This window comes from Dreissena polymorpha, chromosome 5, assembly GCF_020536995.1.
Source record: "Dreissena polymorpha isolate Duluth1 chromosome 5, UMN_Dpol_1.0, whole genome shotgun sequence".
In the NCBI taxonomy this organism is placed as follows: Eukaryota; Metazoa; Mollusca; class Bivalvia; order Myida; family Dreissenidae; genus Dreissena; species Dreissena polymorpha.
The window spans coordinates 108231791-108243497 of NC_068359.1; the positions used below are offsets into that span (position 1 = coordinate 108231791).

The 11707-nt window shown below is 35.5% G+C and overlaps 1 long non-coding RNA gene across 2 annotated transcripts; it reads right to left on the reverse strand.

Annotated features, from left to right (window-relative positions):
• Positions 1-752: 752 nt before the first annotated feature.
• On the reverse strand, positions 753-9768 carry LOC127831035 (uncharacterized). 2 transcript variants are annotated; one of them, XR_008026372.1, is made up of 4 exons: positions 9220-9768; positions 6678-6800; positions 4214-4377; positions 753-4047 (listed from the first exon to the last, which is right to left on the reverse strand). It is a non-coding gene; the product is annotated as an uncharacterized LOC127831035 (long non-coding RNA). The 2 variants fall into 2 exon arrangements; XR_008026371.1 differs by lacking the exon at positions 9220-9768 and adding an exon at positions 7377-7484.
• Positions 9769-11707: the final 1939 nt, after the last annotated feature.

Sequence of the window (11707 nt, forward strand, 5' to 3'; positions counted from 1 at the left end):
TGTGTGTCGAAACGTGTTGAAGTGTCTTCATGCAACGTCAGTTGTGAGTTACAAACCGTTTCGCAATACAATCATCACATATATACTATTTGTTTCAAATTGATTTGAAACGGCATAAAGTAAGTTTAAAATGTCGCATGCAAGGTAAATATGATAAAACTAGGCTGAATGTATATATTTATGAAGTGATTTTCACCAATTGGGGAATTAAATTAAGACAACCCAGAAGTGCAATAATTTTATTGCAAAACGGGTTGGAGTGTTTTATTGCAATTTGTAATTTGTATAACAACCCGTTTTGCAATAAACCCGTTTTGCAATAATTTTATTGCAAATCGGGTTGGAGCGTCTTATTGCAATTTGAATTTTTTATAACAACCCGTTTTGCAATAAACCCGTTTTGCAATAATACAATGACACGTGTATTAATTAATTCAAATTGATTGTAAACATTAAAAAGGAAATTTAAAATATCGTTTTTTTTTTATTTCCAAATATGGACAAAACTGTTAGTTTCCACTAAAAAGTAAAAAGCATTGAAGGCGATGCATTTCGAGATTGAATGCGATTAAACAATACAAGATGTAAATAGAAAGTGTTTCAACCTATTTAGTACTGAAGTGAAGATAACGCCGAAATGCAATAATTTACTGAAAAAACGTGTTGAAGTGTCTTCATGCAATGTGAGTGACTGGATTGGACCAATTTAAAGGGATGTTCAAATGTTGTATTTAAATGATATTGTTTAAAAAATAGACAAAACTGGGAGTTTTTTCAGTAAATTATTGCATTTCGGCGTTATCTTCACTTCAGTACTAAATAGGTTGAAACACTTTCTATATACATTTTGTATTGTTTTATCGCATTAAATCTCGAAATGCATCGCCTTCAATGCTTTTTACTTTTTAGTGGAAACTAACAGTTTTGTCCATATTTGGAAATAAAAAAAAACGATATTTTAAATATCCTTTTTAATGTTTACAATCAATTTGAATTAATTAATACACGTGTCATTGTATTATTGCAAAACGGGTTTATTGCAAAACGGGTTGTTATAAAAAAAATCAAATTGCAATAAAACGCTCCAACCCGTTTTGCAATAAAATTATTGCAAAGCGGGTTTATTGCAAAACGGGTTGTTATACAAATAACAAATTGCAATAAAACACTCCAACCCGTTTTGCAATAAAATTATTGCACTTCTGGATTGTCTTCATTTAATTCCCCAATTGGTGAAAATCACTTCATAAATATATACATTCACTCTAGTTTTATCATATTTACCTTGAAGGCGACATTTTAAACTTACTTTATGCCGTTTCAAAGAAATTTGAAAAAAATAGTATATATGTGATGATTTTATTGCGAAACGGTTTGTTACACACAACTCACATTGCATGAAGACACTTCAACACGTTTTTTCAGTAAATTATTGCATTTCGGCGTTATCTTCACTTCAGTACTAAATAGGTTGAAACACTTTCTATTTACATTTTGTATTGTTTTATCGCATTCAATCTCGAAATGCATCGCCTTCAATGCTTTTTACTTTTTAGTGGAAACTAACAGTTTTGTCCATATCTGGAAATAAAAAAAAAACGATATTTTAAATTTCCTTTTTAATGTTTACAATCAATTTGAATTAATTAATACACGTGTCATTGTATTATTGCAAAACGGGTTTATTGCAAAACGGGTTGTTATAAAAAAATTCAAATTGCAATAAGACGCTCCAACCCGATTTGCAATAAAATTATTGCAAAACGGGTTTATTGCAAAACGGGTTGTTATACAAATTACAAATTGCAATAAAACACTCCAACCCGTTTTGCAATAAAATTATTGCACTTCTGGGTTGTCTTAATTTAATTCCCCAATTGGTGAAAATCACTTCATAAATATATACATTCAGCCTAGTTTTATCATATTTACCTTGCATGCGACATTTTAAACTTACTTTATGCCGTTTCAAATCAATTTGAAACAAATAGTATATATGTGATGATTGTATTGCGAAACGGTTTGTAACTCACAACTGACGTTGCATGAAGACACTTCAACACGTTTCGACACACATTCTGTTTTGTTTTATCGTATTAAATCTCGAAATTCACCACCTTCCATGCTTTTTAATTTTAAGTTTTAACTCACAGTTTTGTCTATTTTAAAACAATATTATTTAAATACAAAATTTGAACATCACTTTTAACTATTCCAATCCATTTGAATAAATACAAGAGTGATGATTTTATTGCAAAACGGGTTTATTGCAAAACGGGTTGTTATACAAAATTCTCATTGCAATAAGACACTCCAACCCGTTTTGCAATGAAATTATTGCAAATAAATGTGTGGTGATTTTATTGCAAAACGGGTTTATTGCAAAACGGGTTGTTAAAAAAAAATGCAATAAAACACTCCAACCCGTTTTGCAATAATTTTATTGCAAAACGGGTTTATTGCAAAACGGGTTGTTTAAAAAAAAAATTGCAATAAGACACTCCAACCCGTTTTGCAATAATTTTATTGCAAAACGGGTTTATTGCAAAACGGGTTGTAACAAAGCATGTACTCTTGTTAAAAATTTATATGTGTACTGCATTCATTTATACGGTTGTGCTTCACGCAACGTGAAATTTTGTAACCGATTTCAGACGTTTTCAAGGATTTATTCTTATACCTTAAGATATCGGCACAAACTGAAAGAAAAACTTTTTTATGCACTAGATTTTTGCAAATGAACTTCAATAACTTGAGATATTAGCAAAATTAAAGCTCTTAACGGTGTGTTTACATTCTATTCAGCCCGTGTGAAAACCCCGTTGATTCTGCACCCTGAATATGTTAATCGGTAAGTATTATAGTATTATACTTTCAACCGGAAAAACAGAACGTAAACATGTAAATTACCGGTAAAGATATAGCTATTAGGACTAAATATAACATTAACACCTTTATTTATACAAGTTTGAGCATAGTATTGCACATTTGGCTTCAAGAAAGGAAATTTGTTGATGAAATATAGCGCTTAGATTATTCAGTTATAAATAAATGATATCTTATAGCAACTAAAGTAGCTTAGGACGAGAAATGCACAATAGTATTATGGTGTATAAACAATTCACATAAACAAAGAAATGTCAATATCATACTTTCTTGTTTTGTTTCTTTTGCAATTGGGCGTCTGATATCCATTTATTGATCAACAGTATTGTTATGAAATAAGATCTGACGAGGATAGTACTATGCTTTACAGCTATTTCATTCTAAGTCGTGAATGAGCGGAGAATCAAAGCGAATGATAGCCTGATCATTTCACTCTCATTTAACTCTCATTTAACTCTAGCTTTGTGCAAAGATTTTGGGACCTTTTTAAAATATGTTTTAACAATAAATAATTAATCTGCTTAACAAACGCAAAAACAGGTCGTTCTAAGTAGACGTTAACTCTGTTCTTCGTATAACAAATACTTATACCATACGCCGTTTTCTCGCTTTGTGTATCCGTACATGAATGGATGAAAAACGAATCAATAATACTAAATCCGAGTTCTGCATTTACAAATTGCCATCAAGTCCTTCCTAAATCCTGACCCTATCATACAGTATAGAATAAAATTAATCCCAATGTTCAAATACAAAATCAGCCAGAAAACTTCTCCCACAACAGACCACGACAAGACCAACGTTTCGGTAAGAAGGTAAATATTTGCCCAGGGCCAACGCAAAAGCAGAATGTGAGGCTCAAGATAATAATTCGCCATGTAACTGTTTTAAGCATGTTTTGACCTCCTTTATTACCAGGTGTTTGCCTTCCACAAGCTTGAACTGATTGTTTGCTTTTAAATACTTTAATAAGAATTGACATATTACATACAATGATAATGCTAAACGGTCCAACAAAAAACATGCAAAAATCAAATTCTATAAAGATTAAGTGATGTTTCCAGAAAAGCGAATTTCCCATAGAACAACCTTTGCTTTCTTCAAATTTGAAACCAGGAAAGAATGGAAGATATGCAGCTGAGACAAGCCCACAAACGAGTGCTGAAACAACAAATATACGTATATTTTATTCATTCAAAGAAATAACAATAACTGTAATAAAAACTCATGTTTTAGCTCTGGATACTATATATAAAAACACGTTGGAGTTGTTTGTAAAAATATAAACACTTTTTTTTTCAAAAATTCGAAATTAAAATTCAAATACCGATTATGATAACGGCTTTGTTGGGACCACACGTCAGTCTATCGCGATGTGGCATCCACTCCCCATTGCTCGCTCGACTGTAGCGACGACCAATATACATGCCGAGATCGCCCTCGGCGCATAAAAACAGAACCCCCAGGCACGACACAGCGCGAGGGAGTATTCTGTTTAATAAGTCATCATAAGTGTAATATTGGCGTTATTATGTTTAAAAAGCAGTAGTAACGAAATGACTTTTTAAGCGCCATTCATCCTGCTGTAATTCGGGAATGAAACTCATTGTGAAATACTGAGATTACGCGTTTATAATGAGGTAAGCCCCAGTCACACAGTAGCTACAATATGCATAAGCCAGGCCCAGGTTTCAACCAGTCCTTTGTGTTCCTACTTAAGGCCAAGTCTCACTGTGATGCCGGTGGAGCCCCGGTGCGTGATCCGGGATCTACCGGGATGAACTGGGGCTCTACCGGGATGAACCGGTCTCCACCGGGGACGACCGGGATGAACCGGGGACGACCGGGAACGACCGGGGCGCCACCGGGAGAGTATTAAAATGTTTCACATCTCCGGGATGAACCGGGAGTCACCGGGAAGGACCGGGAAGGACCGGGAAGGACCGGCGCGGCACCGGCAACAACCGGGACGGAACCGGGAACAACCCGGAAGGCACCGTAGCTCCACCGGGGCCCATACAGACCCCGGCAGAGCTACGGCAACGCCCCGGTTGTCGCCGGTGTTGCCCCGGTGGAGCCCCGGTGAATGCCGGAAGAGTCACGGTATAGCTACGGTACATCGGTAAACCGGCGCTCTGCCGGGACGCCACTGGCATTCACCGGGGCTCCGCATGGGCATTACCGGCGACGACCGGGGTTGAACCGGGGCGTTGCCGTAGCTCTTCCGGGGTCGGTATTGCCCCGGTGAGTGCCGATGGAGTTACGGTATACTGGGGCTCTGCCGGGACGCTGCCGGCTTTCACCGGGGCACCACATGGGCATTACCGGCGACAAACGGGGCTCTGCCGCGGCTTAACCGGGATAAACCGTAGCTAGTCCGGGGTTGACCGGGACTCTGCCGGGTTGTTTACCGGCTTCATCCGGGGCGGCACCGGGAAATAGTGTGACCGCGTAAAAAAATCTGCGAATCATCCCGGTTCTTGCCGGTCGACCGGCGTATGCAAAACGGGATGGGCCGGGGCTCTACCGGCAATAGTGAGACTTGGGCTTTAGATTTTGACATTTGTGCTTCGCATTTGAGCTACAAATCCGTCAGTGGTGTTCAAAAACATTCAGTATAGATAAACAATCCGATGTATAACAGAGTGTATTTAGTGCATCTTCGTAAGAATGTATTACATAAGATATGCATACTATGTTAAAAGTGTAACGAAATGTGTTAGCTTTTCTTGTTTGGTTCTCGTGATCATTTATTGGCTTTCCAACAAGCCTAGCATTCGCCAACTCGCCTACAAAAATCGCTTCCTGTAATCATCATCATTAGCATCATCATCGCCATTATCATGATCATTATCATCATCATCACCATCATCATGATCATCATCACCATCATTATAAGCAGCAGCAGCTGCAGCAGCATAATCATATCCGCCAGCGCCCAAACCACCGTCAGGAACGGTATTACATATTCATAATCATAATAATTCGCTTCAAAATATTCATACACATTTAAAATCATTAAAATTATCGCCTTTATCAAAGTAATCATCATAGGCAGCAAAATAATGATATTATCATCATCATCATCAGTAGCAGCAGCAGAGTAGTCTTCTTTATCGCATTTATCGTTAAAACCATACTAACATGATTACGTTGTATATTTGCTTCCAAACAATATGCCAGTGTACACAGAAAACAAATGTATTTGAAGACAGTGATGCTATGTCGATGATGAAAATACAGAGTTCGAGCGCCTCAAAGAAGTACCATTATATTGCGCATTTGGGTTAAACATAAAACAAGAATCGAACTCACATTGGTGTTGACCACTGAAGTTAGATGACACTAATTAAATGGACAACGATACCTACAACGATGTCATAGTGTTTTTGTGTTGTTTATGTCTGGTAAAAGTCATATAAATGTACAAAATAATCAAGAGAAGCGTGTCTCTAACATTCTGAAATAGCGTTACTTGACCTTAACTACGATCAACACTTGGGCATATCAGGTTCAACCCAGCGCTCTGGTTACTTGGCAATCCGCATATTCCTGTTTCATGGTAAAAGACGTAATAAAGCTTCAGTTTTAAGCATCTCAAAAGTGCAACTAGACTATGTGAGTGGGACATAGTATATGTATACAGCATGGGTTATCTTTTGTTAATAAATGAAATGTCTACTTAAGACACATGATACTTTTAGCAAAATATATTGCACATCATTATTATCTTTTGTTGATATTGACTTCCCGGGCAGAACGAAACGATAATAATGCGAATTGTATAGTACCTTCTAGCCGCATATCCATCACAAATTTCAACGATACGTCACCAGCCGGTATCAATAATACTAGAATGTCAACAACAGCCAGTGCCGACATGTATCGCGACGTGGTAGTCATACGTCGCTTACCTATATTTAAAATGTAAAAATAAAATTCAATAAGTCTGTAATAAAAAAGGTGTGTTAACAGAAGTAGAATCGCCAAAGAACTGAGTTGTTGGTATAACGTGCAGCATAATATTTATTTTATATATTAATTTGATATATTACACATATGTTTCGTATTGATGAAATTTTGTTATATGATTATGCTAAGGTCCATGGCGTTATAAAGCATGGAATGCAAACAACGTATAACATCGCGTGTAAGTCTACTTACGCTAATACATGTTTTTTTCAGAAGCGGAATTGGAAAGCTAAGATATACTACACACGGGTAAATTGCTATAGCAGCATCGAGTTTCGCATATGCCCTTTCAGATGAGTAATTGCACTATTTCAACCTAATGTCATAAATATGAACTGATGTGATGCATTACTTCAATAAGATAACCCGAATTAATTGATAAGGACATTTAAGATGAGTTATTTTGATAGCAGAACCTGTTTTCATTTACATATGGTCACATGAGATGGTGTCTAACTACTCTATAATGCAATTTCATATAAATGCTCACATGAATTAAATAAAGTAGTTCGACGTACCAGCACATATGTACCCGTCGGATGAGTTATTGCGAAAGTATAATACAATACCATCAATATTATTCCAAGAGCTTAGTAATTGCGAAGCATAATACCCTTTCATACATGTACACACATGAGATAATGCATAGCGATCTCGATCCCATTTTCTTAGATATGCGATTAGGAGCCAAAGTACACAAATAAATCATGTACAAATGAGGTGCAGTTGTGTGATTGTAAAACCTAGATTAACAGATATTTAAGTGTGAGCTGTGTAAATTACGAAAGGTATCCATTGTGTAGCAAATCTACTCGTTTATAGGAGCTCAGGTATTGTTTTTATAAATCAAACAACTGCAACAAGAGAGCTCTGACCACAGAACATGTTACAAAATCTTGAATAACATTAAACGTAAAAATGGCTGTCGCGTTATACTTTAGTGATCTTTCTAGTATTATAATTAATAACAGTGACATTAACTTCGGCCGAGATTAGAATGACAAACGTTCACCAACGAATAGTATGATAATCATAATCAGGGCCGGATTAAGCACTAGGCTAACAAGGCTGCAGCCTTGGGCCCCCGATTTTTAGGAGGCCCCCAACGTCTGGCCAGTTTCCCAATATATACCTTTCTTTATTACGCCATAACGACTCTATCGGGATTGCAGTACACGTTGTTTGTGTCATTTTACCGTTTTCCCGATTTATATCCAATTGTAACCGTTTTGTTCGTTTTGATTTACTATGCTTTCAATTTTCTTTCTGTGTTGTATATCCACTCTGAATCATTAGTTTCTCTATTTATTAAACGACTTGTCCGTATGGTCATTATAACATCTGGATCGTTTAGTTCGCTTTGATTTACTATGCTATTTGGAAAAGGACAGAACCATCACCCACATGAGTGAACTACTTAAGTTAGATGGAAGTCTGCAACTACAGACAATTTTTCCAAACGTTGCCATCGCTGTTCGAATATACTTAACAATTCCAGTTATAAACTGTCAAGGTGGGAGGTCATTTTCATCAGTATCACGCGTGCAAAAAATATCTGAAGAACACCATTTGGGCTACTGTCTATTAAATGTCAAGTCCTCCAAGAACTAGACTTCTCACAGCTGATGAATGACTTTGTCAAGCTGAAGTGTCGTAGAAAAAAAACATATAGGCTGGAATCTGTCACATGTAACATGTGTGTTAAGTTCAGTTCATAAAATAGTTATACATTGTTTAACTTGTTTTGAGAGTACCAAGTATGAATTTCAATATACAGAAGGGGACAAGAGGGAAGGGGGCCCCCGTAACGTGTGCAGCCTTGGGCCCCAAAACAGCTAAATCCGGCCCTGATGATGATTGTGCTTTTTATAAAGGTGTTACATATATTTGGAAATACATATTAAGTATAATGTTTACGCATTGTTGCAGCATCATATCAACATTGTTTTGAAGAGGATATGATATCGAAAAAAAGCTTTGAGGTTTTATAGTAAGGTATCTGTAACGTTTCATCTAAATAAAAAACAAAACTTCGAACAGTTAACCATAATAAGCTATTGTTAAATGCATTATTGTTCGCATTTGAAGTCTTCTATATTTTGCTGTGTCCGTGGATACCACAAGCTTTTTTGTCTGCTTGCGCCGTGACGAGTATCATTTATGCATTCAGAATGGTTAAAAGTCCACTCGATTTTGCATAGGAGATGTTATATCGCTGCCTCAACTAACGCCTTAAATCCTTATTTCGAATTTTGATAATCAGATTGTTTTCGTGAATAACGCGATTTACTTTTTAAATGTCATAAAAAGCAGATGTTAACTTACAAGTACTTGCATTTGCAAATAAAACACAACACTTACCTTTATTCCACACCAGAATGGATAATATATTGCCAACAATTCCAAGAACTAAAATTGGAGACAATAACGTTCCAAACAGAATTGGTTGTAAGTCAGCCCCGTAGTACATGATTTTGACGAAATTGATAGATTATAGTCTGAAATATTACACTCCTTAACTGCCATTTGATTTCTAAAATACTAACAATTAAAAATCCATATCTTTCTGAATGAAACAATCACTGTTTACAACTTGTAGTTCATAATCAAACCGAACGAATCACAGCACTGTGTTAATGTAAGATCTCTGTATCGTTCCAACGTAATTCGTAGCGTTCCTCATGCATTCGTTATCTTTAACATATTTCTTTACATCAATGTAAAGTATTTCCTATACAAAATATGCTGTGCTTTTGCCACTTATATGATTTGATATTTAACATTCTAATAAGAGAAACAGTATTCGCTAATTTGTCTGTTTATGGCTCGTAGAAGTAGCCATTGTCACTGTTTGTCGAATCCAATCATAACAGCCTTAACTGAAACATAGTACGTTATTTTTGGGGCGTGTATTCCATCATATTACCCTTGAAGAAATGCCTACAACCGTCAATAACCATACAGGGATAAAACCGGTAATGCTCACGCTTGGTCGATAAACAAGCGGATGAAGTCGATTGCAACTGAATTTTCCGCCATCTTGGATAATAATAACAATGTGCTAAATCGTTTGATATTTTTATGTTAAGAATAGTCTTCGTATGGAAATGGTAAATCATGATCATCATTTACGTAAATAATAAAACAAGCTGTTTGCATGTTGCACATATTTGACCTTCTAAGCGAATAAACGACCAACTTCTGTCTTCTGGTAAGCAATACATTATTGTATACTAAATCATTTTTAAAATACTGAACAAGATATGGCTTTCATTATTGGTTCCAAATATATAAATGCAAATTTATATAAGATCGTATTTGCTTGATTAGCTTGGGGGTAACCGCAATCCTAAACAAATCGACAGATTTCTTTCGATTTCATTATACAGATCAAAAGAGAACAAATATTTTTATTCACGGACATGATTACGCGATTTAAACCACGAAACAGAACATGGATGGTTTTTAAATGTGAAACATATGTTGCTTTGTCGGCTCAATTAGTTTACCTATGATAATAGTTTTGCGCAAGCTGTATAATTGCTTCCAGCAAATAATTACTCAAGCATACCTTTTTAATTAAGTTGCTCACACAATCGCTTCCAACGTTGTGTTACGTAAATTATTGTTTTAAACTGTAGATGGTGATTATTGTAATTTTGAAAATGTTATTTTATACTCAACGAACCTTAAGACGTTTTACTGATTTGTGTTATCGATAACGTTTTGTTTGTATTTTGTTATGATTTAATTTGAAAAAAAAGGATTTGTGTTGCATCCTCAGCCGACACATATTTTGGTTTCATATAAGACTTTTATTTGCTTGACTCGATCTTGTTAACATTGTTGCACATAATAAGCGTCATTTTGAGGAAAAACATATTTTACAAATAACTGATAATAACAAGATGTATTGCATGCAAAACATATACCAGACATTCAAAACGTTACTATGGAAGGGCAATATATTATAATATGACCCAAAAGGACGGCATTTAATCTTCGCACCAACCGTCTGTGGGTTTGTTGGCGGTTGGGATTGATAAGAGAATATACACATTAGTTGTTTTCATGTAGACATTGATTTGCAGAATCCAACATCTGTTACAAAGGCAAGCATTTAATTATGTCCGACACTGTCACGGTTCACAATTATAAACCTTCCTTTAAGAATGCAACTAAGAGGATAACACAAACATTATATTGAAATTACGTTATAAAACATACTTATTTTTGAGCATTTAAATTTCGACCACAAAGTTCAAAAAATGTTTCTATGAAAAGTCATCACAAATTGGTGCTACATAATGATATGTTTGCACAAAGCAAAACAACAAGTATTTTTCAGTCTGTCATGTTCTGATTTTTATCGCGAGTTGAATAAACTAGTCAATTGCCGCTAATAAACCCCTTCCTAAGAGGTCACAATTTAAATTGTTCCGGCGACAAAAACAAAACGATACTTCCAATTGACAAAACTATACTTTAAAATCACAGGTACTAATTTACTTTTTTTATTGACGCATCATTGATTCCCATTGTCGGCGTGATATGTTGTTTGCAATATGTCGAGAAATGAAATGTGTTTAATTTATTAAGGGGAAACATGCATTATATTTACCTAAATTAAGTTTCTTGTTACAATTTACAAGAAAGATGTAACCGGTAAACTGATTGTTTAGAAGGTTTACACGTGAACCTTTTGCATCTTGATAAATAATTGATTGCAACTATATAATTCATACTAAAATGCCATCAAATACCAATATGTGTCCAATGCAACGTTAACGTTGAGGTAAAATAGAGCGTTGAGAAAATGGCATTGTGCATTTTGCACTTATTAACTAGC